Here is a 15950-nt window from a genome sequence, read left to right as displayed (position 1 = left end):
GTCCTTGGGAGCGGGAGTAATCTTAGGAAAGTATGCCAAAACCATCTTGGGGTGCGTGTTAAGGGTGGTACTCGATAGAGTAGAGGCTACTCGATCGAGTAGCTAGGTTACTCGATCGAGTAGGGGGCTACTCGATCGAGTATGTTGGGTACTCGATCGAGTGCCGGGTTTTTTCGAGGGTTTTATATCGCGTTTTGTTAAATCCGCAAATCACTTCCGCCACTTTCCTCCTATCTTTCAGTCGCCTCTTTCCCTTCCCTTCACCTCAAAACCTCCATGGAAACCTTTGTGAAGATTCTTGAGCCTTGGGAGAGAGCCTCTTGAGTCGGGTAGCGGTCTTTCGCTGAGTTTCTCCCTAATAGGTATGTCATAGTCATCATCCGTGCCTTTGTCTCTATAGTTAGGGTTTGCTTGTTAGTAATAGATATTTGTATGGTGGTTATAGGCTTTGCTTGGTCATTTGGATATGTTATCGTCGGCGTGGATTGGTTACGGTTGCTTAAAGGTAGGTTCGCCTACTCAGTTTCTGTAGATGGTCTAGTGTGTCGGATATTGTGGCTGTGTTGTGTTTGGTTGTTTGCTATAATTATTGTATCGTGATAGTTGTGGTCGTTGTTGATGGTTCTCGAGATACGTTCTCGGCTGAGTGGGGTCACTTGCGGGAGTGGCTTCACGCCCTAGTTTCGCCCTTTGTGGAACCCGCCACGAAAGGGGATGTGCACATTAATGGACAGGGTTATCGCTCGGTTTGATGAGCGGGGATTTTGGTACGTGCTGCGGTCCCCCATGGCGTGGCTGGTCGGTGGACGATCGTGTGAGTTGGTTGGATTGTTGTGATTGTGGTTGGGACAAGTAGTATTATTTGTATTGTTGATTTCAGTTGCCATTGTCTTATCTTATCTCAGTACTGACCTTGTTTGGTTGTTTGTTTGTTATGTGTCTGCCATGATCCTTTATGGTGAGCAGTCGGTCTTAGCAGGTGTTGATGTTGTTGATAGCTGAGGTCCGGGCAGGGATGAGTCTTCACGAGATATGATGGTCATAGCGAGTAGTCTTTGAGTTGTACCTTTGTATTGTATTTGGTTCGAATCACTTGTAATATAACTTGATAGTTCTTTTATTGACGTTTGATAACTACTTTCCTCGGGCAACCGAGATGGTAACGCCCTTATATGCTAAGGAAGGCCTAGTTAAGGCTCCTCTGGATATGGGGGTGTTACAAAGTGGTATCAGAGCGACGATTTTGGAACATGTAACAAATGAACATAATGAACGTAGGGAGTCTAATAAAATGAACCTGGTGTATGTGTAATGGGAGCCCCGGCTGATGCTAGATTTTGGGTGAGTAGGCGCCCTCATTTCAAAATCTTGGCCCCATGACACTTAAGCCAGTCACATGGGATGGGAATGCGGAGTCCGTGTGTCTATGTGTGCTATGTATGTTAATTGTGCCGGAGCTACCTCCGGTTAAGTCTTTGTTAGAAATGATAGGGGTGTATTAGTGATATATTTGACCGTGTATGGTAATTGTCGATGAGATTAGTGAGGTTCTTTGGATGATTAGTGAACTTATATGATAGCTATGAGATATGTGACAAAATTATACGTCATGGAAATGCGTGAAAACGTGAAATCGAATGTTGTAACATGAATAGTGAACACGTAGGTGTTGCCATAAATTAATGATGACGGAAGTTGTAAGTGAGCTTGTAGATCCTACCGCGATGACTACAATGACAATTATAGTATGGATGAGTAATAATCCGAATCACGGCATATGGTAATGTGTATATGCTTTGTTAGCTAGTTGAAATTTTTCCGCTGCGTAATATTTGATTTATGCAAAATAGATTGCTTAGGATAAAATATAAGACATGATTGATTAAGTGATTTGCAAAGTATATAATTATGTGATAAGTGAAAGGAGGAATTAATGTTAATTATACGTTTCAATTTGAAGTAAACACGAGTTTAGTAATAGCATGTAAAGTAAGTTTAAGTGTAATAAAATGACACGGCTAGGTTTATATATAACTCGGTGACAGGTAGACCGAGTTGGGTAATTTGTATAACGTAACGGGATATGTCTCTTAGTTGTTGAAGGGTTGTATTTTGCGCGACAATAGTTATAAAACGTGATTGAATGTGATAAATAGTGTCGAATCCCGAACTTAGTTTGGAATCGACACGCGGCGTTGTTTTGCAGGTATCTTCGAGTTACTTAGTGTTCGGACCGAGTACTTAACTTTGCTTGACCGAGTGCGAGTGCTTACTAGACCGAGTAGACCTCACTCGATCTAGTTAGGAGGCTATAACGTCGGGATGTGGGAAAATTCCTGCAGATACTCGACGATTTAGCTCCTACTCGATCGAGTAGGGTGGTACTCGATCGAGTACCCCAGGCACTCGATCGAGTAGGTTACTGTACAGCAAATCCTACGAGTTTTCTTAAAACCCCAAATCTTTCTATTTCTTCTTCTTATTCCTCTATATTTTGACACACCTCCACCTAATCTACTCTCAATTCCTTTTTCCGTCTCAAATCCTCTCATTCTCTTGGGTTAGTAGTGAATCTTGGGGTTGATTTCTTAGTTTAATTTCGTTTCTCTACTTTGTTCATAAATCAAGGTATGCTATTCTTCCTAATGTACATGGTTTATTACTTTGAATGTGTTAAAATAGTGAAATAATCTGAAATTTTCGATTTACATGAGTAGGTAGTTGCTTTTGATAGTTGAATTATGATTCACATGCCTCCTTTCCATGTTTGTTGGTGACTAATTGCTGTAAATTAGATTAGGAATTGCAAGGGTTGAACCCGAAATTTCTAGGGTTTCCAAAATTGAAATCGATTTTTGGTTGTTTTACAATGATTAGATGGTAGAATTGAGCCTTAAGTATTGTTTATATCATGTTGAAGGATAGATTTTGATGATTTTACCCTTAGAAAGTTGCCTTAAAACTCCGTCTTAAAAGTGCCTTAAATGGAAATTCGTGATTCATAACTGAAAAATTGATGTTGTAATTGATAGTATAAGCATGAGTTGAACTTCAATATGATAATAGAAACGATGATTGATGAATATATGCCGAAATTTTCACAGCTGTAAAGACCGTCTGAAAATTTTAATTGAGTTGTTGTACATAATAGTGAAGGGTGATAATGATATGTTATAAATTATTCTTTCTCTTGAATTAGTAACATGTGATTAGGAGTGTGTTTGGAATAACCTTAGGATTATGCTAGGACATTCAAATTGTTGAGCATATGTAATCATCATGATAATTCTTTTCACCACTATGGCTTATGAGTAGTAATAATTTGAACTTGTATGTTAAAATCGTAGAAACTGCTAGTGAACATGTTTACCTATCTTAATATTCAAAGTAACAACGTGAATTATGTGCTCCACATGCTGAAATTTGTTGATAAATTGGTGTGCCTAGCTGACAAGTTGAATTCAAATTACATGAGGTAAATGGTAGTATGTTTATATAAGTTGCTTGAACGTATGCCTTAAGCGGATGCCGAGATCGAACCTTGGACTCCGCCAAAGTAAGCGGGGAGGGGTAACCCACCCGAGTCGGGAGAGGGAGTGGACTGTGGTACCCGCAGTCCCGAATACCCTACGTTGTTTTTGTTGACTTCAAGCAAAGGGAGCGTTTTGTAGCCTTACAAAAACGCAAGATGAGACCTACAAAGTGTATAGACACCAGTGTGTTAGAGGAGTTGGAGATAGAGACGGATGTCCGTCACATATTCGAGACCTTGGGTTTTACGGGTTTGTATAGGCTGAGGAAGCATACTTACCCTTTTCTTACCTTGGAGTTCATGAGCTCTTTTAACTATGAACCGGGTCGATGTTGAGTTTAGATTGATGAATACCAGTTTTCGTTGACCATGGATTTGTTTGCCTCTCACCTTGGGTTGGCCAAGCCTCCCAAGGACTCCATTGCCGACATTCCGGTGAGTGCGGCGTCGCCGCCTAATGCCTTGCTTGACCGGGAAGCAAGCTCCCACCTCGAGCAACATCTTTGATTAATGATGTTCGGCATATTACCTTGAGGGTCTTTCTCCGTTCTCTCTCGAACCTCCTCTATGACCGAAAGGATATCAGTAAATTGAATAATCATGAGGTCTTACTTTTGATGTCGTACCTCAACCCGGAGCGGGCCAGGAAAGTGGTCTTTAATGCTCCTTCTATAATTTGTGCTGCCCTTGCCTTGATGGCTTCTTCCTCTTCCCGGTACCTGAGTTGTGGTGCCATTGCCACTCGGTTAGCTGAAAAGCTAACCTCCTTTGAGGCTTCTTCGGCGTACGTGCCTCTAGCTACCCCAATGCCTACCATGGATCGTGAATACTATCTCGACCTGAAATGGTTGAGGACCTTGGCTGACGGTAGCCTAGCATGGAGGGTGTATGGGATGAGCTGGATGAAGATTCCAGCTCCTGAGCACCTCCCACCCACGGAGCCCTTGGAGCCGACAGAGAGAGGACGGTGGACTCCGATGACAAGGAGGAGGAGGATGATGACGGACCCCGCCACTACGAGACCTATCTCATCGACGGTACCATCCTTGAGGAGATGCCGGAGCCGACGAAGGGTGAGAATGCGGGAGTTCGGGTGGTGGAAGAGACCCGAGTGGTGAGGGGACCCCGTCGAGTGAGGGAGAGGGCCTCGGGGACTAGGCCACGGCCCGAGTAGCACCCAAAAGAAGATCTTTCCTATGCTACCCTTACCTCGACACCCCGGAGACGCGATCCAGTTACCTGGCGGAGAGAGTGTCATCTACCTTGACACTCCGGAACATGCACGAGATGGCGTACGCTCAGGGGATAGGGACCGAGGGACCGCATCCAGTTTGGTGGAGTGGAGTTGGAGACTACACAGGGGTTTTCCATTCCTACGGGGTGGATCAGTCGACGTGGGGGGCACCTCAGTCCTTCCCCTACGGGGGCTTGACTCCATGGTATGTGGGCCCGTGGATCGGGAGCGAGGAGTGGACGCGGGGATTGGGACATCGGGAGCGGTACTTCGGGTGGTGGTGGTGATGAGGTGATGTTCGGCAAAGCGAACGAAGCAGCAGGAGGAGGAGTGATACTCCTTGTTTCTATCTTCGTTCATGATTGTTAGTAGTAGTTGTGGTTGGTAGCATGGCTAGATTTTCGGTTGTTTCAGTTGAAACTTTATTTTGGAACTTGTATTGTTGGCCATAAGGTCGGATTTCCTATTATTGACTTGTTGCAGGTTATTAGACATCGGGGAGTCATTCCGACTCAATTCTAGATGACAAATATGTGCATGTATGTGGCTTGTGACAGGTTGTATAAGGGAACTTGGCCTGCAGGTACTCGACAGAGTACCCCATACTCTATCGAGTAGCTGCAGGAAGATGGGGTAAAAAGCATTCTGACCTGTAGGCTACTCGATCGAGTAGCTAGGACACTCGATCGAGTAGCATGGCACTCGATCGAGTACCGTTACCTACTCGATCGAGTACTTTTATTACAGGGGGTTTTCAAAAATTAAAAATGTTCAATTGTTTTATAAGGGCAAGTTTAATGTTTAATGTGGTTATTAGTGTGTAGTAACACCTTTGAACCGTTAATTTCATGTGTTGGAAGTCGTGTTTGAAGTTTTATAAGCGTGTTTGTCACAATTAGTAAGGCGGTAATAATTTCTTGTTACTTTAATATTGCATACGCCCCATTACGATCTATTTATCGGAGTTGTAACCTCTCGTACATTTGTGCATACCATATTAATATGTGTTATCAATGGTGACTAGTCATTTCGGTGGCGAGTGTATGATTTTTAATTTAACAAGTGTATAGTTAGTGAGTAATGTCCATAAAAACTAATATGGTTTCGTTAATGTTTTGATGCATATAATAGGTAGTATGTGCTATAATTTTAGTGGTGAACTTCGGGGACGAAGTTCCTTTTTAGAGGGGAAGAGTAATGTCGCGAAAATTATCGCGAAATAAAAAGGCGATTTCGAAATTATGCTTTGTTTACTTAGAAGGTTTTGTTGTTTAATTGCAAAATTTTCGAAACTTACTTGTATGAAGCGTAATTGGTTACCTCGGTTGTGGAGTGAGTAGTGCGTTGTAGTAGAAGTAATAGGATGTATGTCATAAAGAGTTTTATTCCGGCACGCTGCGCCGTAAAAGAATAAGTTGAGTAACACGGCGGTGTTAATTGTACAGTATGAGGTCAATATGAGATACGTTTCGGGTTGATAAATTGTTGTCACACGATGACCGATGGTTGGTTGCGTTGGCTCATATGGCAAAGTCGATGTTTGATACTTAATCATTAGTAAGAATTGATGCATACATGTAGAGTGACAGTTAACGGTGATAATGCTTGCGTGATAGTGGTAAGAGTCATTAGGTATAAAGTATAGACGGTGATGATGACGATGGCATGGGGGGGAATGGTGTTGCCAAGAGATAATGGTTTGACCGGGAAGGTTGGTGAGATTGTGTTGGTTCCGTGTCGTGAGCGGGAGAGGTGAGTTGAACTTCGGGAACGAAGTTCTTTTTAAGGGGGGAAGACTGTAATACCCGCCCTTTTAGGGCCCCTTTGACCATCATTGACTGTCCTTGGGAGCGGGAGTAATCTTAGGAAAGTATGCCAAAACCATCTTGGGGTGCGTGTTAAGGGTGGTACTCGATAGAGTAGAGGCTACTCGATCGAGTAGCTAGGTTACTCGATCGAGTAGGGGCTACTCGATCGAGTATGTTGGGTACTCGATCGAGTGCAAGGGTTTTTCAACGAGGGTTTTATATCGCGTTTTGTTAAATCCGCAAATCACTTCCGCCACTTTCCTCCTATCTTTCAGTCGCCTCTTTCCCTTCCCTTCACCTCAAAACCTCCATGGAAACCTTTGTGAAGATTCTTGAGCCTTAGGAGAGCGCCTCTTGAGTCGGGTAGCGGTCTTTCGCTGAGTTTCTCCCTAATAGGTATGTCATAGTCATCATCCGTGCCTTTGTCTCTATAGTTAGGGTTTGCTTGTTAGTAATAGATATTTGTATGGTGGTTATAGGCTTTGCTTGGTCGCTGGATATGTTATCTGTCGGCGTGGATTGGTTGCGGTTGCTTAAAGGTAGGTTCGCCTACTCAGTTTCTGTAGATGGTCTAGTGTGTCGGATATTGTGGCTGTGTTGTGTTTGGTTGTTTGCTATAATTATTGTATCGTGATAGTTGTGGTCGTTGTTGATGGTTATCGAGATGCGTTCTCGGCTGAGTGGGGTCACTTGCGGGAGTGGCTTCACGCCCTAGTTTCGCCCTTCGTGGAACCCGCCACGGAAGGGGATGTGCACATTAATGGACAGGGTTATCGCTCGGTTTGATGAGCGGGGATTTGGTGGGTACGGCTGCGGTCCCCCACTGGCAAGGCTGGTCCAGTGGACAGTCAGTGACAGAGTTGGTTGGATTGTTGTGATTGTGGTTGGGACAAGTAGTATTATTTGTATTGTTGATTTCAGTTGCCATTGTCTTATCTTATCTCAGTACTGACCTTGTTTGGTTGTTTGTTTGTTATGTGTCTGCCGTGATCCCTTATGGTGAGCAGTCGGTCTTAGCAGGTGTTGATGTTGTTGATAGCTGAGGTCCGGGCAGGGATGAGTCTTCACGAGATATGATGGTATAGCGAGTAGTCTTTGAGTTGTACCTTTGTATTGTATTTGGTTCGAATCACTTGTAATATAACTTGATAGTTCTTTTATTGACGTTTGATAACTACTTTCCTCGGGCAACCGAGATGGTAACGCCCTTATATGCTAAGGAAGGCCTAGTTAAGGCTCCTCTGGATATGGGGGTGTTACAGACCGTGCCTGATCAACAACTGAGGGAGAACCGCAAACGAGATGCAAAAGCGTTGTTCCTCCTACAGTCTGCACTTGATGATGAATTTTTTCCGCGCATTTCAGGAGCATCAACATCTCATGAAGCATGGGAGATACTCACACAAGAGTATATGGGTGACGAGAGGGTAATTAAGGTACGTTTACAAACTCTCCTTCACGATTTTGCTGCCTTGACAATGGGGGATACGGAGTCTATGCAATCATATTTGTCAAAAGTGACTGAAATCGTCAGTCAAATGAGGTCGTTTGGTGAAAAAATGACCAGCGAGACTATTGTCAGTAAATTCTTGCGTAGTTTAAATTCTAATTTTGATCATCTTATACCTGTGACATAGGAATCAAAGGATTTATCTAAATATACCTTTGATGAATTAATGAGTTCTCTGTTAGCTCATGAAGAACGGGGCCGGAAATCGATTACTAAAGTAGAGGAGAAAGCATTTTCAGCAAAGGGTGAGTCTTCTCATCAGAATAAGACTACTGATAATGCCAGTAAGGAGGTCACGGCAGAGGAGGTTTTCGCGGGAAAGGTCGTGGCAGAGGATGCGGTCGAGGGCGTTCAGAAAACAGATTGGTACAATGCAGATGCTGCAAGAAATATAGACACAAGGAAGCCGATTGTTGGTTCAATCCAAAGAATGACCAGAACGCAAATTTTGCTGAGAAAACCGATGAGGATGCCAAATTGTTCATGGCTCATTCTGCAATCTGTGACGCCACTGAAGGCACCTGGTTCATCGATAGTGGCTGCTCCAACCACATGTCCTGCTCAAAATCATTGTTCAAAGACCTTGATGAAACAATGAAAAGCGAGGTCCGACTTGGTGACAACAATCCGGTTCAAGTTGAAGGCAAATGGACAGTAGCAATTAAAACCAAACAAGGTGATACAAAATTTATTTCTAATATTAATTTTGTTCCTAGTTTAGCCTACAATTTGCTAAGTGTTGGCCAGCTGATGAGTAGTAGTTATTCGGTTGTGTTTGAGGATCAGTTATGCACTATTAGTGACAAAAAAACGGGTAAAAATGTAGCTACTGTTTCCATGACTCAAAATAGAATGTTTCCCCTTGATGTGTCAAATGATGTCAATAGTGCTTTAGTTGCTAAGGGTGATGATGAAACTAAGCTTTGACACTTACGTTTTGGACATCTTAATATGAAAAGTTTAAAACTTTTGAGTCAAACTGAAATGGTAGTTAGATTAACGAAAATTGGTGAACATGGTTTCTGTGAAGGGTGTGTATATGGTACACAATGCAGGCTGCCATTTCCAGTTGTAAAGGCTTGGAGGGCTTCAAATTTTCTTGACTTGGTTCATACGGATTTATGTGGGCCGATGCAAACTGAGTCTGTTGGAGGTAGTCGCTACTTTATGCTGCTCACTGATGATTATACTAGAATGAGTTGGGTTTATTTCTTACAAGTAAAATCAGAAGCTTTTGGTTATTTTAAGAAATTTAAGCTCCTTGTTAAAAATCAAAGTGGCAGGAAAATAAAGGCTCTCCGAAGTGATCGTGGCGGTGAATTTTTGTCTAATGAGTTCAATATTTTCTATGATGAGTATGGTATACGCAGGGAACTCACAACACCTTACACGCCCGAACAAAATGGTGTGGCGGAACGCAAGAATCGTACTGTGGTCGAAATGGCCAGAAGCATGCTAAAAGCTCAGGGCCTGCCAAACAAGTTCTGGGGTCAGGCCGTAGCTACTGCCGTATACCTGTTAAATATTTCCTCAACCAGGACAGTCATGAATCGCATACCGTTCGAAGCATGGAGGGGTAAGAAGCCTCGGGTAAGACACTTGAGAGTTTTTGGTTGTGTCGCTTATGCTTTAGTTCCTTCTACTTTACGCCGCAAACTCGATAGCAAAGCTGAAAAATATATTTTTGTTGGCTATAGTAGTGAATCTAATGCATATAAATTGTATAACCCGGTAAATGGCAAGGTGATTGTGAGCCGAGATGTTAGGTTTAATGAAGAAGAAAGATGGGTTTGGAGCGATGATGAGCAGCACCCAAAAGGAGCAGGTCTGGTGCCTAATGAACCGGACCCTGATATGGAGCAGAATAGTAGTAGCTCTTCATCTTCCGATTCCACGCCACCTAACAGCTCTCAGAGTAGTGGTTCCAGCACTCCAATAACACCTTTATCAAGCTCATCGTCAGATTCTCCAAAGAAGTATCGATCACTCAGTGATGTTTACAGAACCTGTAATTTTGCTCTCTCTGTTTCAGATCCTAACACTTATGATGAAGCCATCAAAAATGATGTGTGGCAGATTGCTATGGAAGAAGAAATAAAATCCATAGAAAGTAATGAAACTTGGCAGCTTGTGAATCAACCGAAAGACAAAAATCTTATCGGTCTGAAATGGGTTTTCCGAACAAAATACAACTCAGATGGGAGCATTCAAAAACACGAGGCTCGGCTAGTCGCAAAAGGATATGCTCAGCAACAAGGGGTAGATTTTTATGAGACGTTCTCACCCGTGGCACGATTTGAAACTGTGACACCCCCATACTCCAAGTGCCTTACCAGGACCACTCAGGCTAGGTAGCACCAAAACGGACACGGACACGGGACACGGACACGACACGGACACGTGACACGGCATCCCTTGAAATTTAGGACACGGGACACGTTATTTAAATTTAATAAAATATATATTTTATAATTATAAATATTCGATTTTATTTTTATAAAAGTATTTGATATTAAATTTAAATAAGTGAAACTAAAACTTGCCCTTGATTATAACTCGTTTTCATTTACCATCAAAACGAATCTTCTAATCTATCTCTTTCGACAGCTCATTTCACGCTTAAAGAACATCATTCACCCCAAATGATGTCCAAATGTCATAGACACGCGTTGGACACGGCCGAAATACCATGGACACGCGTCGGACACGTGCCCGAATAAACGTAGAAAGTTAGACACGGCTTTGTAGGTGTCCGACACGTTTCGACGTGTGTTCGAGGAGTGTCGGTGTCGGACACGGTGTCGGACACGGGACGGCTGATTAGGAGAAGTGTCCGTGCTACCTAGCACTCAGGTATAAATATGTCACCATCTTGGTTCCCCGAGGCAATGATAATCAAAAGACAATGAAGAAACAATATTTAAATAGCATAATGTTTAAGTGAGTAAATACAATCCAAAACCAACTGCCAAAATATTGTTTACATGATCTCAAAACAACTGTCTAAAAACTATCAAAACTACAGCGGAAGACTCTATCATCTGATGGCGACACATCCCAGCTATCCCTTGTATCTCGACTCATACCTGCTCAACAACTGCTCACCATCCCCAAATGGATTACCACAGTTTTCAAAATAATTAAACGGGGTTAGTACTAATCACACAATTTACATAACTCAACAAAACAACACACAACCACTACTACAATTTAAGGCAAAGAGAACGCCCCTTCAAGAACGGTTGATAGCGGAACCGGTCTCTTTGTTATTTTTAGTTTGGCGGGCATATAGGATTCTAATAGAGAACGGTTGTTTGTTCAAACCGTTCTCTTACATTAACAAAGAGAACGGTTAGGTTTGACCAACCGTCTTAAAATATAAAAGAGACCGGTTATATATCCAGAACCGTTCTCCTTGATAAAACACAGAGCACGGTCCCTATCCTTAGCCGTTCTCTATTCAATCCCTAAAGACCGCCATTCTAAACCCCTAGTGTCTCTCACTACCCCTTCTTTATTCTGATTCTCTTCTCCCTCAACACCAAACTTCAATTCCCTATTATTGGTCCTCATCTCGACGCATAACGGAGGTAGGTGACGCGGTAGCCAACTTTGCGACTCACCTTGTTACTTCCGGCAGCACCTCGTCAACGGCCAGATCGCAATTCTCAATCAGGTTGGTTTTTATCAATTTTTTTTTTTCTAAAATGCTTTGTTTTGCCTCATTTGATTTCGGTTTATAATTGAATTTAGGTTATTTTTATCATTTAGGGTTTATGGATTCAATTATTTTATCTATTAGGGTACAATTAAGTATTAGGGTTATGTTTTTAAATTAAACTTCATTTCAATTGGGAGATGAATCATTTTAATCGATTTGAGCTAAACCGTTAGCGAATTTCATGGTTAATCCTGTTATGTTTTATGTTGATTGTATATGTTATGCTATTTCCTTGCCCTTTAAATCCGTCAATAAACATTATATGTTTTTTTCCTTGTTCCACTAAGTGCTAAGCAAATCTTTTATAGACATGATTTGGGTTCCAGAAACATCATGTTAACAATACACCAAGTGTATTTAGACAAACAAGGAATATTAATAACATCCCTTCCTGCGGATTCAAAACCAGATATAAAAAAGCTATTCCTCTCTGCAGACTGTTACTTAGTCAAATTCTAAAATATGATTGAATATGTAGAAGTTAAGACGCTAATTATATGATCTGTTTGCAGAATGCAACACAAAAGAGCCAGAAGGCCTTCGTTCATGTTCTATCCGAAATTTCAGCGCATGAAGTGGAAGAGATTGGTAAGTTTATGATCTTATTTTTTTTCCAGTTGACAGTGGCATTTACTTCCTTTGCCCTATTTTGATAATATGACGGTTGCGGACTAGCCTGTCTGTCATCTCATCTGTGTATGTTTGATTGTAAGACATTTGGTATTCTCGCAGGAGTGGAGCACTTGCTCAGAGACATGAAGGATACAACTATCAGCACTTTAGCGACAGAGGCAATTCTCAACACTTTGCTAGTTTTGTCATTTGTGATGGTTTGAGAATAGGCTTAATATATATAGTCGTCATTTGGTTGGATGTTGGAAGTTGTAGTTCCTCTTGTGAAAGATTGCTTCAGTGGAAGTAATAGGAAATTTTAGTTGGACATTTAGGAAATTTCTACTAACCTGGGGGGATCTAGATAAGAAATATCCCACATTCTGTGTTCAGTAGAGCTTCCTAGGAAATTTCATTACCACATATGGAGTATATGTCAACTAAACAGTTACTTCTCATGCCTTTTGGTGTTAATCACAGCAGACCTCTTATATCTTCTGTTTTAGGGTTGGTTAAAGTTAAATCACTTCTTTCGGTAATGTGCGGTGTGACTGGGAAACTAAATTTGCTCTCAAGGGGCTAGATGCACGTCTTCGGGAGATTCGTAGCTATTTGGATCTTGTTATTGACGGAAAACTCCCCCTTAACCATGAAATATTGTACCATTTGCAGGTTTGTTAACTTTGGCTCTATTAGTTTTTCTTGTGTGCTGATATAATCGTGCTTCCTAATGCCAATTCACTAGATTTAGAAGGAAAAGCCATCTCATGTCTTTCATGTTTTATATTCAAATATGGCAACTATTCTTTATGTGCTGAAGAAGTGAAGATAATATAGTGCATCGACACCAAAATGTGACCATTCTATGATCACCAGGATCTCATTGTAATACTTTTTGAGACAATGTTGGCCAATACCGATATTGCGAGTCCGCCACCATGAATTCGTGGCTGAAACAGAGATTTAATACTCTTGAGTGTATCCCAATTTCATTATTCTTGGTGCTTGCTACTTTGGCATATTCTGGTTGATAACCTTGTTACAGGAATTATGTAACTGGATAGTTTGCAACGTGAATGATTTACTATGTGATCTATGTCGCAATTATTAAAAATAATCTTTAAGGTTCTATGTGCATTTTTTTCCTTTTCTATTGAATCATTTATTTTTAAGCCTATAAATTTGTGGGATTTCCTTATTTCTAGAGGTTATCAAAGATAAATCAGGTGTTAGCAATTTGTATCTTTTCGCCTCTCTGTTTTAGAGGGGTAAGATGGGACTTGGAAGCTAATGTATGCAAGGGAAGCAGGATCATAGTTGAACTTGCGTAGTTGTGTCCTGCAAAATTCTGCTCTACACAGGGAACATCATTTTAGTGTCCTCCCATTCAGACTAAATTCTCTACGACTTATTAGGGAGTTCAGCCTTGTATTGTTTGGTTTCATAACACCCTAGATTACTCATTGAGGTTTTTTTGCAGGATGTGTTCAATCTTCTCCCTAATCTAAGCGTTCCAGAATTGATCAAATCTTTTACTGGTATGGAGTTGTTTAGAATTTAGATTTTTTCTTTTCATTGGTTTTCTGCTCTTTTACATGTTCTCGTTTTTTACAGTGTGCTGTTTATTCTTGCAGTTAAAACGAATGACATGATGCTGGTTATATATTTATCATCTCTTATCCGAAGTGTCATCGCTCTCCACAACTTGATTAACAACAAGGTAAGCTCCTGTCCTGAACAGTATTAAGAAAGACAAATAAATTGCTTTCCTGTGCATGTTCACAAATAATTGTTTGCTCTTATTGAACCTTAAACTGATTGTAGACCTTGTAGTATTGTAAGGGTTGCATGATTTACACTTGCTGGTTTTGCCTGTAGTGCCTTCAGTTTAGCATTTGGATGAGTTCTCTCTCACTGAAAACTCCTGAAAAAATCTGATACGAATCCAGCTTAAAAGATTAAATGACCTGCAAAGACGCGTTCATTGATTAGCTGACATAATGATTAATGTCATTTATTCAAGTCTATTGCCAGTTATATTGATTATCTCCCTTGCCACTATTTTAGGTGTTTGGTCTCTCGTTGTAGTAGGGCTCTTCCGATTCCACATTTGGTACAAAGATGAGGTAAGAATCATTGAACTCGATCTTTGGTCTTTATTAGGTCACCTTTGCTTAAATTTTGTGAAAACAATTTTACATATGTTTTTCGCTTTCGAGTAAGCTTATCTCGATGTAGAAGGCGGCACGCGGTCACCTACTCAAGTTTAAAAGTGATGGTAGTGGTGTACCGGACTACCAACTTTCTTTGGTTTCTCGACTTGAATAATTGACATTAATCATTATGTCACTAGACAACTACAATGTTTATCTTTTATCGTACTATTGTCGATCGTTTTAGAAGCTATAATAATTAATAAGATGGTTGTCATTTATCGATCATAATTATGTACCCGGTATCAAATATTCACGAGAGTCCTGCTATAGAAACTGATGCAAGCTTCATTTTTCTGCAGATGATGATTAAAATTTTTTGAAGTTCGAATTATTTGCACTATGATGCGACTAAGTGATGAGGATTGAAGGATTTTTATTTATGTTTTGCACATGGTAGCGTATCTCCGATATTTGTAGGCTCTTAACAACATGATATGATTTTGTATTTTGTTTCAATAGAATTTGTCCTAATGGTTCAAATTAAATCGGAAGGTTTTTGTTGTGTAAAAATTGCCGGAGTTTCTGAATTGTAACAGGTTTAATTCTTATGAGCTATACGATTCCATCGTGTAGGGATACGATAAAAATAGAAATATTTTTTTTAAAAAAATAACAGGATAAAGAGAACGGTTAGTACCATTATAACTGTTCTCTTTGAAAAGGTAGAACTAAGGCGCCAAAAAATCTAAAACTCTAACAAAGAGAACTGCCTTATCAAAGAGACTGGTTCTTATAAGCAACCGTTCTCTTTGATATATCAAAGAGAACGGTTCTAAAAGACAATCGTTCTGATTGTTGTTACAAAGAGACCGGGTTAACTTGATTTCAACCGTTCTCTTAGATCAAAGAGAACGCTTGGCCACAGGACGGTCCAAACTACGTAAAAGAACGGTTACCAACCGTTCTCTTTGATCATTTTTGTAGTAGTGAACACAGCTCAATCGTCAGAGATATACTCCGAACTCCATCACCAACTCCACAATACTGACTACACACTAAAGTGTGTAGCCCTGCCAGAGTAGCCATCGCAACAGGTTACTCCTCGCCGCCAGTGGGGGTCCGCAACCGTTCCCACCTAAGCCCCGCTCATCTCCATCGAGCGATAAACCCAAATCCATTAATGTGCACATCCCTTCTGTGGCGGGTTCCACAGAAGGCGAATCATGGGCGTGAAGCCACTCCCGCAAGTGACTTCACTCAGCCAGGGACGCACCCCGAAGAACACAGACAGATACAATCAATCACAACTACAAATCAGCAATCAAACCCAACAACCGTCACAATACTCGTACGATAATATTCAACAATCACAAATCA

At 41.1% G+C, this 15950-nt stretch overlaps 1 long non-coding RNA gene across 1 annotated transcript; it reads left to right on the top strand.

Moving 5' to 3' along the window:
- Positions 1-12983: 12983 nt before the first annotated feature.
- LOC141595813 (uncharacterized) lies at positions 12984-14313 on the top strand. The gene is made up of 3 exons (XR_012522301.1): positions 12984-13089; positions 13898-13955; positions 14052-14313. It is a non-coding gene; the product is annotated as an uncharacterized LOC141595813 (long non-coding RNA).
- Positions 14314-15950: the final 1637 nt, after the last annotated feature.

The sequence above is a fragment of the Silene latifolia genome, chromosome 8 (genome assembly GCF_048544455.1).
Source record: "Silene latifolia isolate original U9 population chromosome 8, ASM4854445v1, whole genome shotgun sequence".
Classification (NCBI taxonomy): domain Eukaryota; kingdom Viridiplantae; phylum Streptophyta; class Magnoliopsida; order Caryophyllales; family Caryophyllaceae; genus Silene; species Silene latifolia.
The sequence above is the reverse complement of the archived record's forward strand: the minus strand, read 5'-3'. Positions and strand labels throughout refer to the sequence as shown.